The sequence below is a fragment of the Muntiacus reevesi genome, chromosome 6 (genome assembly GCF_963930625.1).
Source record: "Muntiacus reevesi chromosome 6, mMunRee1.1, whole genome shotgun sequence".
NCBI lineage: Eukaryota > Metazoa > Chordata > Mammalia > Artiodactyla > Cervidae > Muntiacus > Muntiacus reevesi.
The window spans coordinates 50,275,541-50,292,344 of record NC_089254.1 but is presented as its reverse complement, the minus strand read 5'-3'; the positions used below and the strand labels follow the sequence as shown (position 1 = coordinate 50,292,344).

Here is a 16,804-nt window from a genome sequence, read left to right as displayed (position 1 = left end):
GGATGTGGTCACAACTGTAACATTAGCATGGGTGGTCAGAAGAGTATGTGCCATCCGTGTGGGAGTGATAACACGAGAGGAGATATCTGTCTCAAGGACTGCATGCTCTGCTAGGCACTGAGTTCACTCCAGCCTTGGAAAATCCCATAAGGAAAAACCTGCTGAAACATATGTCCAGTTTCCTATAACTCTGTTAGATCATCATTTGAATGGATGAGATGACCAGACTGTAGACGACGGATATTGGGTATGCATTTACTGGCCTAAATATAATGCTAAGTGGGGAAAGTACTCTAAATACCTTATTTTCCCTTTATTTTCCATATCCAGTTCATCTCTAGACCTGGACATGAAAGTAGACTCTAGAGTTTGGGTTCAAAGTCTGGTTCTACCACTGACAAACAGTGTGACCTTGGGGAAATGACCCAGTTTCTCTGTGCTTCAGTTTTCTTATCTGTATCAAAAATAAATAAATAAATAATAGTAGAGATGCAGGGTTTCTTCCAAGTCATATGTGAATTAAAATATACAAACATTTAAAATACCACTATTCAGATGTGACTTTTTTCCTCACTTACCTGTTTTTATGCAACCCCACAGCCATTATTTTAGATCACTCCCATATCCTTTCATGACTGGACTGGACTCCTTGCCTCTAAGGGACAAGGACACATTCTACAGTGTCCTCTCCAAACGGTTTCTAGGTTTTCACTGTTAACTCTGCATTTGCCAGTCATCTTCCTAGAAAGCATCACTGAGCCCATCTCTTGCTTAAAACCTCTTGATGACTTCTCATCCAAAGTCCAGGAAGTCACCACGCTCTCATAAATTCCTAGATATTGACGTTAATCTTATTTTACTTAGCTTCCCACTCTTTTGTTCCACCCCTGACCTGTAGTCAGTCAGATTCTTCATAATTTCCAATATTCAATGTGCCCTTTCTCATCTCCATAACTTGGCATATGCCCTCTTCACTAAGAATGCACATCACTGTTAACTTCAGTTTGCACTTTACAACAGCTTAAAACCTCCTCTGTGAAACTGTTTCTGACCCTTTCAATCCACACAGCCTCACCACCGTAAAACTCATGAGACTATTCTTCAATTGTTTGCTTATACATGTTCCTACACTGAATTTTTTGGGGGCAAGGCCAATACATTTTCCTTCACTGTATTTCAAGCCCTAAACCTATGATTTGCAATTAAATAAATGATTACAAATGAATGAATCTGTGCCCACATATGTTTTCTAATGGTTAGCTTTATTAGACTGTACTCCATTTCTGTGAGTTGATTCATTATTTGCTTTGATATAGGTAAACATTTAAATCCCTTAAAAGCAAAATTTCACAGAACCTAAAATTATATGTTATTGGCTTGTCAAGAATAACTCCCAAGAGGGAGTATAGCGTAAACAGTGGTTTTCAAGGTGTGGTCCCTGCTCCAAAGGCATCAGAATTACCTGGGAGTTCATTAGAAAGGTAAAGTTTCGGTCTGCTTTGTAGACATAATGAATCAGAAACTCTGGGGATCGAGCCCAGGAATCAGTGTTCTAATAAGCTCTGCAAGTGATTTGGATACACTCTAATGTTTGAGAATCACTGGAGTAATTAGGGCAGACGGAACCAGATTTCCTGATTCAATTACCAGCTCTACCCCGATACTAGCAGTTAGATTGTAGAACATTACTTAACCTCTCTGTGTCTCAGCATCTTCAGCCATGACATGAGAATCATAATAATTAGGGTTGTTATGATGATTAAATGAGTTAATACACAGAAAGTACTTACCACAGTGCTTAATCAGTAATGATATTTAATTAAGTCTAGCTCTTATCTTACAAAATCATTATCCTCATGAAATTTATTCTCTGTGAGGTGTTCTTCATATTTCCTCCTTCTTTTGATTTCATACCCAGAATCTATTCTCATGCTGGTGAATACAACTACTGGTAAGTTTGATGATAACCAGGACTGAATAGATAGGACTTCCAGGCCACTAACCGCCACCATGTGTCCCCACTCAGGTGCACAATCATATATAAGATTCAGTAAGAAAGGAGAATTTGTTTTCTTCTCTAATTAATTGGCTCATGATCTAGAAAGCACTGGTTTTGTTTTTTATAACATATCCTCATAGTTTTATCTGGATTTCTTTTTTAACATCTCTTTTTCTATTCTTTAGTAGTTTTATTATTGATAATAGTAACTACTTATCAAGATGAATACCATCCCCAGAAGGAAAGCATTTCAAGAAAAAAATCCCCAAAATGCAAAACTGTATAAAAATGTTTAGGTAAGAAAATGTTTTAATGTAGGCAGAATATTTTGAAAATTATTTTTCTAGAAAATGGAATGCTCATCCATTCTGTCTGCTATTAGTTAAATACTGTACAGTTTCTCAAAGGCTTCCAAATATTTAACAGCATTTCAGTCTTAGAACTCTTGAAGAAATAGTTTTATAGTAGCAAAGTGACTAAGTGTATAAGTACAATATTTTATGGGAAAATGTCTGGAAGGATTTTTTGCCTTCATCACTAGTTAGAAAATTGCATTTTCACTTGGTATTATTTGTAATACTATCCAGTTGGAGTGACTATTTTTATTATCTTGAGCAGAGGAAAATTATATACATTATACAAACATGCATGCACTCATATACAGAAGACAGAGCTAAGTTTAAATTATTTTAAAAAATAATGCACATAAACAACTGTCCTATGGCAGTCAGCCTTTTCTGGAAATATTTAAATAAAAAGCAACCTCTCTAGGATTGAAACAAGTCAATGACCGGGCATGAAATTCTTTGCCTACAACAATGCATAAATTTTTGTTTCAGAAAACTTCTGGTATTTCTCAGCTTTCTTAGACATCTTTCTTATTTTTTTATTACCTCACTCTATTGATGTCTTAGCACACTGTCAGTTTTACTATTCAGAGAGTCAATATAGAATTGTAGACTTGTATTTCAACTATGGCATTTTAATTTTTTTGAATGCATCTTAACTAGGACATCATTGAAAATGAAACACTTAAAAGAGGTAAATAATCTTATGACTAATACTGTAAGATGACGAGAAAGGCTACAATGAAAAACTTAATAGCATGTTTAATTTTAGGTATCCCAATTTGAGAAGGCAAATTAAAGAAAGTTTCAAAAATTCAAAACGATTACGAGAAAAGGTGGCAGTAATTAATGAAGAAAGCTTACAGGATCTCACTTGATAGATGATTAGGGATATTAGGAGGAATTTTTAAGGCAAAAATGAAAGAACCTAAGAAGAAAACTGGATGGTGATACAGTTTTATAGTTCAGATCTGTAACAATAAAACAACCTCTTTCAATAGTTGGTTAACTCACATGTCAGCTGATTCTCGTGCATATAAATAATACAGAGAGTATAGTGTTTTGTATGTTTCAAAGACAACTAGTGGTGAAAATTGAGCCGAACTTCTGAATCCTGAAATTCATATTCAGCAAACATGGAAATAAAATGCTTGTACGTACAAATATACTGCTTAAACATACTAAGTTTCTGATTCAAACTCCCTAATAATTACAGTCTTCAAACAGTCCTACCCATTCATATACTAGCATTAAAACAAATATTAAAACAAGAATGTTCTCTAGCTATAGACAGACTATCCCTATTGTCATTAGAAGATATCATGTGAGTTAATTAAAGAAAACATTTCGGAGTGTTTCCTGAGATATGTATCAGACTTTACATAAAATGTTGGCATAGAAGTTTCAGATATTGGCAGCTTGATACTAGACAATGTGCATGTGTGCTATCGTGTCTAACTCTTGGCGATCCCATAGATTGTAGCCCAGCAGGTTCCACTGTCCATAGGATTTTCCAGGCACCTGGTGGAGAGGAAGGAAAGGGTGGGATGTACAGAGAGAGTAATATTGAAACATGCCTTTCCATATGTAAAATATCGAGCCAATGGGAATTTGTTATATGACTCAGGGAACTCAAAGTGGGACTCTGTAACAACCTAGAAGTATGGGATGGGGAGAAGAGGTGGGAGAGAGGTTCAAGAGGGAGGGGACATATGTAGACCTATGGCTAATTCATGTTGATATTTGGCAGAAACCAACACAATACTGTAAACCAATTATCCTTCAATTAAAGATAAATAAATTAAAAAAAAAAAAGAACACTAGAGCAAATTGTCATTTCCTGTTCCAGGCAGTCTTCCCAACCCAAGGATCACTGCATCACACTGCATCGCTTGTGTCTTCTGCATTGGCAGGCTGCTGCCTTACCACTAGCACCACCTGAGAATCTCCAGAAACAACATGGATAAAGTTAAAAGATAAATGAACACTGATTCTGAAAACTCTGGATTTTAGTATTGAATTGCTATCTTCACTGGGTGATCTGAAACAAGCCATCTCCTCTTCAAGGCCCTGCTTCCCATATATCTGTTGTAATGGGATTAATTTAGGGGTATATATGAATCAGTTGAATAACATACACTACATCAAATGCTTAATAAGATAAAGTTCTAAATAAATAAAGTGCACTAAACATTTTTTTTGGTAAAGAGCCTCATTTTGAATAAAAAATCATGTAAATAACTTATTATTTATCCAAGTTTGAGCACTTAAAATAGAGAAATGAAACTGTTTTAGATTAAGATAAGGTATTGATTGTATGAAGTGCATGGATAAAAGCCATTTCACAATATTAAATCCTATAATTTCAGCCATTACTTACAAATTATAATTCATGTATCTTACATGCTTAAATGTCTTTTTTATGTTATCTATTGCTGTATAACATGTGTTCCAAAATACTATTTAATACTGTCTCATAATTGTGTGGGTCAAAAATTGTTACCTGCTTCCCTGATAGCTCAGTTGGTAAAGAATCTGCCTGCAGTACAGGAGACCCTGGTTTGATTCCTGGATCAGGAAGATCCACTGGAGAAGGGATAGGCTACCCACTCCAGTATTCTTGGACTTCCCTTGTGGCTCAGCTGGTAAAGAATCCATCCGCAATGCGGGAAACCTGGGTTCAATCCCTGGGAAGATTACCTGGAGAAGGGAAAGGCTACCTATTTTAGTATTCTGGCCTGGAGAACTCCACGGACTGTATAGTCTATGGGGCTGCAAAGAGTTGGACACGACTGAGTGACTTTTTTTCTTTTCCTTCTTTTCTTTCAAATTTTGATAGGTCTTGGCTAAACAATTCTCCTACTCCATAGGCATCAGCTGAGGTCACTTGGCAGTATTTTGTTAGTGGCTGATCTGCTCTGGAAGGTCCCACTTAGGTTCATTTACTCCCTGTCATCTTGACAAGTATGCCTCTCCAGGCACAATAGGACCACACTTTCCTTCCATGTGGCCCCAGCGCCTCTACACATGGTTTCTGCAGCTGCAGCGTGAACTTATACAAAGCTGGACTTTCTAAAATGCAGCTCGGGGCTCCCTGAAATCAGGTCAGAACTGCCAGTCTTTCCAAAGGCTGCTCCCAGCAATGGCATGACATCACTTCCAATATACTCTCTTGATCAAAGCAGTCATAGACCAGCCCAGATTCCCGGAGAGAGGAAAACAGACTCTACATCTCAACAGGACATGTGTCAAGAATATATGGCCATCTTTAACTGCCACAAGGCATTTCTGAAGGTAACTAAAATACATATGTAACTAAAATATTCTTGAAGTATTTTTCAGTTAAATATAGAAGACTGTAGCTTTAGTGGTAGTAAAATATTTCCATTCAGTCAAATTAGCACAAATCTGGGTCATTTTAGTAGAAACAGTTAAGCCAGTCATGTGCCTTGTTATGTGCCTTGACTTGGACTAATGTTTATCAGTACATGATTAAAAGAAGAGCTCAACTTATTTGATATAGTTGGACATATAATCAAGCAATGAAATCAGTGATTGTTTAACTTAAACTGTTTAAGTCACCACCAATAAGAATCAATCTGCTAGAACTAACAGATACAAAGGTGAGTAAAACGTGATCTTCATCCTCATGGATAGAAAATAACAGCAAGAAAAATTAATAAATAAAGTATGTTCTTTTATCCTGTACAATAGGACTAACCTGTGCAAAGACAAACAGATAAAGAATAATGATTTAGACAACTATAAATTGATGGAAAGGGACACATATAGAGTGTGTGGGTAGCAGTGAAAAGTAGAAACAATACCATAAAGATTTTTTATATCATTACAAGGGGGTTAGAATTTTTTTGCAGATGATGAAAAGTGATGAGTAAATGAGGTAGCAATGAGATCTGATTTGTCATTTAGAAATTTTACTCTGGGAGCAATTTAGATCAGGAGTCAGAAAACTAAAGCCTATCTGCCAAATCTATCTGCTTTTTTTTGTAAAGTTTTTTGGAACACGGCCATGTCTATCTTTTCACTAGTGTTGATGGCTGTTTTCCTGCTACAGCTTACGGAACTGGATAGTTGCCAATAGAGACTGTATGGATGTGTGTCCTGAAATTTTCACTATTTGGCCCTTTACAGAAACGTTTGTTGACTTTTGATTTGGAAAATTGATTGGGAGGGTTTAAAATTGAAGATGGAAAGAACTATTAGGAAGTAAGAAATAGTGATAACTTCTAGAAGCTGCAGTGGGAATTGAAGAGAAGATATCCTGAGGATGTGAAATAGTAGGACTTTTGGTTGAATTAATCAGGACTGAAAAGAAATCCAGGATGACTCCAAGATTCTAGACTTATGTCACTAGTTGCTCTGTGCTTAGTCATTCAGTCATGTCTGATTCTTTATAACACCATGGACTGTACCTACCACGAGATTGTCCAGGCAAGAATACTGGAGTGGGTTGCCATGTCCTCCTCCAGGGGATCTTCTCAACCCAGTGATCCAAACCAGGTCCTGCATTGCAGGCAGATTCTTTATTGTCTGAACCACTAGGGAAGCCCAAGAATACTGGAGTGGGTATCTTATCCCTTCTCCAGGGGATCTTCCCAACCCAGGAATCAAACCAGGGTCTCCTGCATTGCAGGCAGATTCCTTACATGAACAACCAGGGGAAGCTGTGGTAAAAGTAGAGGTAAATGATAAATTTTTACACACGCTCATTTGGGAGCTCATTCAGATACAATTATCAATTAGGCCTAAATTTTAGAAGAGAGTTTCAGGACAGTAGATGGTAACTGAAGATAGGTTTTGTTGTGGTCATTAAATGGGAAATATGAGAAGATTATCTTGAGCAGATAGAAAACTGAAGATGGGCCCTGGGACATAACAACAGGAAAACAGATGTGGAGGAAAGAAGCTGGAGATAGGACCAACCTATTTAACAATTGTGTGGTATAAGAGAGATTTATTTTATTATTAACTGTGCATACTTTTATAGACAATGACTTGATACTTTAAAAGTTAATCATATGGTGCAGTTAACCCAGGCTCCACATACAAAAGAATTAAATTAAATATGACATGTAATCTTTTTTGACCTCTTTTGAAAGTTGTGCAGAATAGTTGGTATTGACATAAAACAAGAAAAAAAATTAACTTAAAAGAAAATAAACCCTTCTCAATCACATTGCCAATGGAGAGTTTTTATGGAATATCCACTTAGTGGTGGTGTTTGGGACATGAACTAGCAACTGTATCACATCGGAGCTCCAAAATGCATAATTATTTCCAGAAGACTTGAACTGTGATGTATCTATGGGAAAAAAACACCATATTCCAATAAGATTCTTTTTTCTTTTATAATTATAAACTCTGAGACTTGTCACTAACTTACCCACTTCAGTTAAAATTGTTGATAACATGATACTTTATCACAGAAGCCTAAACATTTTAAAAAGTCTTTAATACTTGAATTTGTTATGAACTGTCATTTTATTTCAAACATAATTTTATAATTATTATTTCAGAACTTTAGAAGTTCAATATTTAAAACATTTGACAATTACTATGTATTATAGTGTAAAATGAAAATACCCATAATATATGTGAATCACATGAATAACAATTTACAGAAAGTGAAAGGGAATTTAGTTTGGAAAATATAAATAACTTCACTTAAGTAGTAAGATAGTACTATACTCAGGGTTAACATAGCATATTCTCTGCTACTAGCATTATTTCATGTGAATAAATATTTTAATGTTTTAGATTCAACATTTAAACACATAATATCTGTATATAATGTTATATAAACTACATCTAAGTATAGAATAGTCTAATTGTAGAAATATCCTTTTTATTGTACCCTGTTAGTAAATGTTAAAACATGATAGAAGTTATTATGGCAGTAGTTTGCTTCCCATGCTTTTACACACATTATAAATAAATTAATGATTATAATTTGTATTAAAGAAACTAAAATTATAAAATATATAATTTGAAATTCACTATTTAAAAATAACATTTTCTAACTCCATTATAGATGATGACTATACCACTTGAAACTATGCTCTTTGAATAAGCTACGTCTACAAACTGGGGTATTGGGTCCAGGTTTATATAAAGAATAGAATATTGAAATATTCTTTTCAGAGACAAGCTTTTCTATGGTTATTTCATTTTCTGGTTTTCAGAAGTCATACATTAAATGAGAACCCTCAGTCAGTAGCTCCTGCATTTGCCTGTTTCTGGTATTAATTATCTTTTGTTTGCCCTTGATAATCCTGAGGTTGGTATGCAGATGATACGAAGCCTGCAGAATCATCTCAAAGTGTAAAAAACAATGGCATTGTCAATTCTGCATCACAACACTTTATAAATTATGAATGTTATCCACATTAAGGAAAGTGGTAGACTTTTAAAATTACTTCCATGAATAGATTAAATTACAAGTATTATTACATTTCATTTTATTAAGTGCATCTTAGTAGTTATTAGAGCAAATGAACATGTTCTCTCAATTACATAATAACATTAGAACTAAAAATTATGCATCAACACTCCCAGATGCATAATGGAGCATTGTATATTAATCACTCTAAACAATATTTCTGAGTTTATATAAAGGCAATTATTACCTATTGAACAATAACATTATTTTATTGGTTTATTAAAATTCAGTTTTGCAACTACCTCTTTTATGAAAACCGCTAGGTATTTTCCATTTTTTTCTAAAAGAAACAACTTATACAACTAGTCCAGTTTACTTACATTTGAGGATAAGATTGTATACCTATAATAGGAAAATTGTCACTAAAATACGATATCCTAGGTTAGCTATTCATATTATAGGAAAACAAATTGAAAATATTATTTCTAAAAGTTTTACTAGTCTAATTTGAAAGTTCCAATTCAATATCATAATGATACATTCATATTATTATTATCAATTTTAAACAAAGGGTTACATGCTATAAATATGATTACAATCTGCCTAGATCTATAGGATCTATTTTAAAGTATTTTGCTAGTTTAGGTGATTGATATGGTTTTCAATAGATATGCTTTTATATATCACATTTAATATTTTAAGCTCAATTAATTCTGTCAATTTTGCATTAATTAATGGTCAATGGTTTAAAAAGGATGATTATTTTACATTTGAATATTACTTCAATGTTTCAGATTAAAATTTTTCCTTTCTTATGTGTCATAAACTGTTCTCCTTTGATGTTAGATACTTTTTGGAATGTTATTTATGTTAATAAGCAGTTTTTTATAAATTTAGTTAGAATTTAATACAGCAATTTCCAATATTAACACTAATGTGCATGAATACACAAAACACCACCAATGTCTTTAAGTGTGATGGAAAATAGCTTGAGGTATCATTAATGTAACAAAATAAATAAAATTTACTTTGCATTTTTTGAACAGCTATGGAACATGGACTTTATTAAGAATACATGGCAACAACTGAACTGACCTGAATTAGTGAATTCAAATTTTAGCAACCTTAAAATGAGTTAGTCTTTCACATGGGTTAACTTATGTATTATTATGTATTAACTTATGTATTATTATGTATTATGGGTTAACTTATGTATTATCCTCCATTTATTTGATTTAGCAAGCACACTGCTTGCATTATTTATAATAAAAGCAAAAGTTACAATTTATTAAATAAGAAAATTATTATCTACTGACTGAATAATAACATTATTTTGTTTATTAAAATGTGATTTAAGGTTTACACAGGAAATTAATTTTATAGTTAGGTATATTCCTTGCTTAAACTTCTTTCATGAACATGAATTTCTTAATTACCCTTTTCTAAGTAAGGACTGACTTATTTATAAAATTTTCTAATTCTTGCAGCGAGAGAAAAATGTACAATATTTCACAGAAAGAAATATTCTATGACTACATTGACCAAATACATTTATCTTGTGTATTTTCATTACTGTTCTTAGTGAAATAAGCCAATATGACTCATTCATCCATGTATTTAAGTGAACAACAAAAAATAACACCTCTAAGATATTTTGGAACATTCGTCTTTTTATATTTCTTTTCAAGCAGTACAAATACTAAATTTTTATTAATCTGCCTCCAGTTCTTTTGTGTTTCCTTCTTGCTTGACAAGAAGTTGCTAAAATGAAAGTGTTAATAATATCTTTAAAAATAACTCATATTTAAGAAGAAAATGTTACTTCTTAATCTTTCTAATTCTGTTCTCATAAGATGAACTTGGATTTGTTTTGTTAACACTGAATCCTGTTATAGAGACCTGATTTCTTTACTAATGAATTGAAAGAAATGATATCAGGTTCCTAGGTAAGTCTATTAAATAAGGCACACACAATAGTTACACTGTTTCATGTAACAGAAAATAAATACTTGGTTCAGTCTCCTGTATATGTCTTTTTTTTTTTAAAGAGGTGATTAGGACAGGTAAATAGCATGCAAAAGATCATGGCTGTAGTTTTGCAATTTGCCTTTCGAGCATCACTGAAAAATTTCTGCTAGGAAATGAAAGCCAGGCATAATTCACTAAAATTACACTGAACGCCTCATGATCAATAGAGATAAATCTAGTTTTGTTGTTAAATCGATTTTCTCCTTTATAGAGATATATTGTCCTGATTGTTTAAAGAATAATTGTTTCACTGAGGATTTTTATGGTGATTAGGAAAAGGTAAACAAGAGAAAACTTAATGCACCTTCTTGGCACTGCCAGCATTTCAAGTTAATTTGCTAGAGATAGCAATAGAGATTTATATCATTTTGAGCAATAATGTTTTCCTGAAAGAAATTCAGTGAGGCCAATTTCCTTTCAGAAATAAGCAACCTCTGTGTTTGTTTTACTTTTACAAAATTTTCAGATCTTGCCAATATAAATATTCACTAATGCATACTCTCTCTTTCAGCTTTTATCACTTTCCTTGATTTCTTGGCATAGATCACATTGAAAAAGTCCAGATAATTTCTTTTTTGTATTATAAAAATGTTTAGACTAGATTCAGGGACAAAGGTAGACTCTGTGGATTGCTTAAAGTGGTGTTGCTGAATTATTTCTTAACCTAAACATAAGGGCTGAGCATGTGTGTGTGTGTTCTACCAAGTTTCCAATTTTTACTACATTTCATGTTTTAAATATTCCATAAAAAATTATTTAAATACAATATACTTAAACACTAAGGATGAAATAAAAACATAAATTTAAGTAATAAACCCTTTTTTTATTTTTAAAAGAATTGAAACAAAAAATGCTAAATATATTTCACTGAATGGTTTTGGTGAACCAACCAATATAAGGCTAAATTATGTATAAATGGATAATACACACAAATTTAGTTCATGTATTTGTGTATTGTCATTTATAGATATTAAATTTATTAAATTAAATTTATAGATATAAAGTATTTATTTTAATGTGCAATAATAGAGAATTTCTTAAGACCTTAAATGATCAAATTAGGTACTTTTGTAAATAGCATAATTTTATAAATAATAATATAGAATGACTCATTTTTAAATTAAAATCTAAAGCTTAATATAAGATATTCCTTTGGCTCAATAATAACCTCATTGGTATATATCTAAGATAATCATACTTCAAATGGCAATTTCTATTTTCCCATAACACAGCTAAAATATACAATAAGATAAAATTGCAAATATTTTAGTTAGGAAACAAATCCTATGGTTTCTTCCCACCTGTATGCATGTATTGTAAAATAGAAACAAAGCCTTTAACCAATTCATGATTACAACATATTTTGGATTTATCAATAAGAAATAAGAATCCTAAACAATATTGCAGCATAGTTTCTTCTTTTGAGTATGCAGAAGAAATAATACACTTATCATGAAAATTTTTATTGAACACTCTTTTTTTTAATGTCAAGCAAATTTTAACACATAACAAACTATTTAAAACCTTCTGAGAAGCATGTTCACGTGCCTGTGTGTTTGTGTACACACAAACTTGCTTTACCAGTAAAGTTTTGACTTTTCAACAATTACTTAGGTTAACTATCAACTACTCACAAATTTCATCATATATCCAAAAATTATCTTAAAAATGTTTGAATATTGAGGAACATACAGATAATGTTTAAGTATGTCTTAAAACATCAATCATTTTTCCCTTTGGTGAGCTAATAACTATGGTAGATAAAGAAGTGAAGCAAAATCAAAGTAGCTGTGGCTTCCAAACAGAAAACATGTTACAAGTCACAGACTGGAAAGATGACAACTTCTCGAGCAGGGGTGTTAGTGTTGGAGCTGCGTATTCCATTGTTGGAGCACTGAAATTTATGAAACACACTTCCCTGCTGTATTTGATGTACTTCCACTGATGCGACCCCAGCACTGTGTGTGTGTGAAGAAGGCTGCCAGGTAATTCTTTCCTTTTCTTTATAATGGATAGAAATGAAATAAAAATGATCCAGTTTTATTTAGAAATGAAACATTTAGTGGAATATAAAAGGCATACTTGTAGGAAATTGGTACATATATTTTAAAAAGGAGTTTGTTCCATTGCTGCAGTACCTGGATAGTGGTCACTGCTCATATTACCTTCATAAACACTTTACTTCAGGCTTTCACAGTGAGACACAGAATTAACCCTTTAAAAAAGCTCCAAAATATTTGTGGGAAATTCACAAGCCAGTGGTTACTTTTTCTCATGGAAATGTGATAAGGCCAGAAGATATGCTTTGAGGTCACAGGTCACAAGTAACCTTATACATATTAACCATCCTACTATATATCAAGTGCACCAAGATTTCAGCAGACTGTGGAACATTAAACCTTCTGTCATTCTTGTCCCTACTGAGTTTGATTCTGTTGAGGTTTAGTGGAATTATAAACACATATGAAAATATGCAGAATATATTTCTTTTTTGAAGTGATTATAATGTGATGTTTCTGCACTGCCAGCATTCATAATAAAGCAAATGCGATGTTTCAATGCCATATGACATCCACTGTAATCTTATTAACATGTAAGCTGCATAAGACAAAACATGCACTGTATTACCTGCTTTATTTAAAGGCATAGAACAAATAGATTTATTAATGTAAACTTTTATGATCTTTGGCAACAGACACGTGTCATCAAGTTTGAAAATCCTTGCTTTCGCAGGAACAGGTTTATCAAACAAGGGGTTTTAACAACTGTTAAGTTCTCCCTTACAAATAAAACAATAATATCCAAAGTAACTAAGTGTAGTTATAAATTGATTGATCATTTTGAACACCCAAAGAAGATGAATGACGGTGAGCAACATTTACCTGACACCCTTGAATATTTCACAGAGACAAGTTGATAAGAGTTTGTATAAATACTAATATTAAGCAGAATTAGCTTTGGAAAAAATAAAGAAATTGTACTGAGGTGAAAATTGTCACTGTCAGGAGAAATGAAGTTATATCAGAGAACAAGTGACATACAATTTTCTCTAGAGTGTTTTTAATAAAAATAGCTTTTCTTTGAATATTTTGAAGTCAGACATGAGAGGCAATCTGGGCGTTTGTCAGAGTTTGAGAGTGTGAAAAATTGCTGCCTTAAATCATTTAAGCTGAAAAGCAACTTCTTCCTGCTGAGATAATTTCACATTGACTTACCGTGCAAGCCCTTCAGGCATTCCCAGCTCAGAGCAGAAGTTTTCAAGGTAAAAACATAGAGCGAGAACATGGGAGAAGCTGGGACAAGGATCAGCAGCAACTCCAGGCGTTCAGGCACATCTGACTTTGATTAATTAGAGAGCTGCTTTTCTATTTCCACATGTACTGCCTGATGGAAAGGTAGAGTGGACCGGGATACACAAACTTGGAGTTGACTCTGTTAGGTATCAGCAGGTTTTGACATCTACCAAGCTTGCAGAATCTCTAAATTGCTGAGGACTAAATTGCTGAAGCAGACTTTTTAATTTATTCATTTTCCTAATGCAGAGAAATTATCTGAGCTGCAATGGGTTTGATTTTCAATGGTGAATAAATCAGTTACTGTAAATGTTTAGGTTAGATGAACAACTATCCTGCTGCAAAATGAAGCATGAGATATATCTACTTGGGAGGGAGGGAAAGTTTTTTGATATAACTTCATTTTTGCATTTAAGTACCATTCTATATGATTTTTTCCCTTTATTTTTAATACAAAATACTTTACTATGTTGAAAATCTTTTTATATTCCTCCATTGTTTCACATTCAATAAAATGTTTTCTTTAACTCTATATAAAATGCTAAAATTTAAGAAGCATTCCACCATTTAACATTTTATTGAAGATTAGTACACATGAAAAATCACTTTAGAAATATTGCTTTAAGGCAACCAAATATTGAAATACTATAAATTTGATTTTTAAAAATAACAACATTTAATGGTGTAAATATAAAATTATTATCTGAAATTTGAAAAAAAAGACATAAGTGCATTTTTTATGCACAGCTTCATTGCAATTTCTGATTCAGAAACAAAATACCTAAAACTAAAGCCTCTTTGTCTCCAGAAAGACAACTTTTTAAAAAAAATCATATTTATGGGTTTTCTTAAATTTTTATTATTCTAAATTAATTTATGTTACATAATGAAACATTTCCTCCACTCCCTTGCCCCTTTTCTGCTTATTTATCATGGAAACTTTTTTTTACAAGTTTTTTTTTCTTAATCTAGGTAATTTCATAGTTGCTTATTAACTTCTTATGCTTCAGTTCCTAAGTAAATCTGGCAAGATAAAAGACAGCTTCAACCAAATTATCACGTGATACTCTTTCCCATTTTAGACATTTAGGCTCACAAGAGTTAAGGTTCAAACTGATCTTGATCAACATTTTTTCCATTTCTGGTTTGGTGACATAATGGACAAATACAGGCTTGATATCAATCACTTCTAAGGTAGATTTTTGAGAAAGTCTTGCTGTGCATCAGCCAAGACATAGAGTTCTTAATGAAATAATAGGATCCTTAGTTATTATCATAATTTTTTTATAGAGAAGGCCTCACATCAGACATTGTCCCCTGCCTCTGTCAATCACATATTGCAATTAACTTATTAAATTGCACTTGAATTGGATTGACTACTAGAGAGGGGAAACTGGAAAGTTCTTGAAAACAGATTCTTCTTTTATATCCTTCAAACACTTCTGAATCAGGGAGTGTGGGATATGGGTTTCTTTCTATAGAAAATTAATTTTTCACTTTTAACTTAAATATGAGAGATTTTAAAAAACCCCTTCAGTGAACTGGATACTTACAGTTCATCCCTCATTTCTCTCCCCAACCCCAGGGGAAGTAGCAATTAACATGATAATTGAGATATGCTTAATGTATTAACTATTAACAGCCCAATTCAATTCATCAAATATGAATTTAGCTTAAAAATACGTTCAAGATGCAAAGATAAGTAAGGCAGAATCCTTGCCTCCAAGTAGCCCACTCACTGAGTTGAAAAGTAAGAAAAGTTAATGACATGTGCCGAAAAGAAGTAAGAATAAAGTTTCAGGGGGAATCAAAGGAGGAAAAAATTAATCAACAACAAAATATTTACCAAACACCTGTTGTGTGTCTGACATGTATGACATGGATCCTGACCTCTAATAGCTAGCAGATTAATGGTAACCAGACGAAAGTCAATATGTGATTACCAAACAAAGAGTCAGCATTATAGTAAAGACAAGAAAAGATTGTTGAGGGGATATATGGGAGGATATGCAGAGAGTACTGAGCCTCAGGGAATCGGAAAAGACTTCACAACGGGGACAACGGTTCAGAATGACCCTGAAAGCTTCCAGCAGAAGCAACAGCATTACCCAAAGGCACACAGGAGGGGATGGTTCTGGCATGTCTGGGGAAAGAGGAATCACCTATTGTGTTTTTTTTTTTTTTTTTTTTTTTTTTTGATTAAGTCTTTTTTTTTTTTTTTTTTTTTTTTTAATTTTTTATTTTTTATTTTTTTTTAATATTATTTTATTAGTTGGAGGCCAATCACTTTACAACATTTCAGTGGGTTTTGTCATACATTGACATGAATCAGCCATATAGTTACATGTATTCCCCATCCCGATCCCCCCTCCCACCTCCCTCCCCACCCGACTCCTCAGGGTCCTCCCAGTAGCTACCTGAATAAGAATCCACCTATTGTGTTTTAAACAGAAACACAGGAGCTATCCAGAGTTCATGGGGGCCTGGGAACTGCCATAGAACCTTTAGGATCATGCACTCCTGAAACTAAACCCAGGTATAAATATACTGATGGTTTCTGAAAAACAGGAAAGATAAAATGGCACCAGCATCAATTAGGAGTAGACTGGGTTGGAAAAAACTGAATAACTGACCAAAGTTTAAACCATGAGGAATTTATGGAGAAGGGGTGGTGGTGAGCATTTCTGTGATTCTTTCGATTACAACAAATTACTACACATTCAGAAACTACATCCAA

General features: G+C 33.2%; 2 long non-coding RNA genes across 3 annotated transcripts in view; one reads left to right on the top strand and one right to left on the bottom strand.

The window, feature by feature from the left end:
- The window catches only part of LOC136170959 (uncharacterized), a 98,818-nt gene that overhangs the window by 69,357 nt on the left and 12,657 nt on the right, over window positions 1–16,804 (bottom strand). The gene's annotated exons all lie outside the window — the stretch shown is intronic.
- The window catches only part of LOC136170957 (uncharacterized), a 38,599-nt gene continuing 34,448 nt past the window's right edge, over window positions 12,654–16,804 (top strand). For both annotated transcript variants that reach the window (XR_010663719.1, XR_010663718.1), the window contains exon 1: window positions 12,654–12,759. This is a non-coding gene — a long non-coding RNA (uncharacterized lncRNA). The remainder of the gene's footprint in view (window positions 12,760–16,804) is intronic.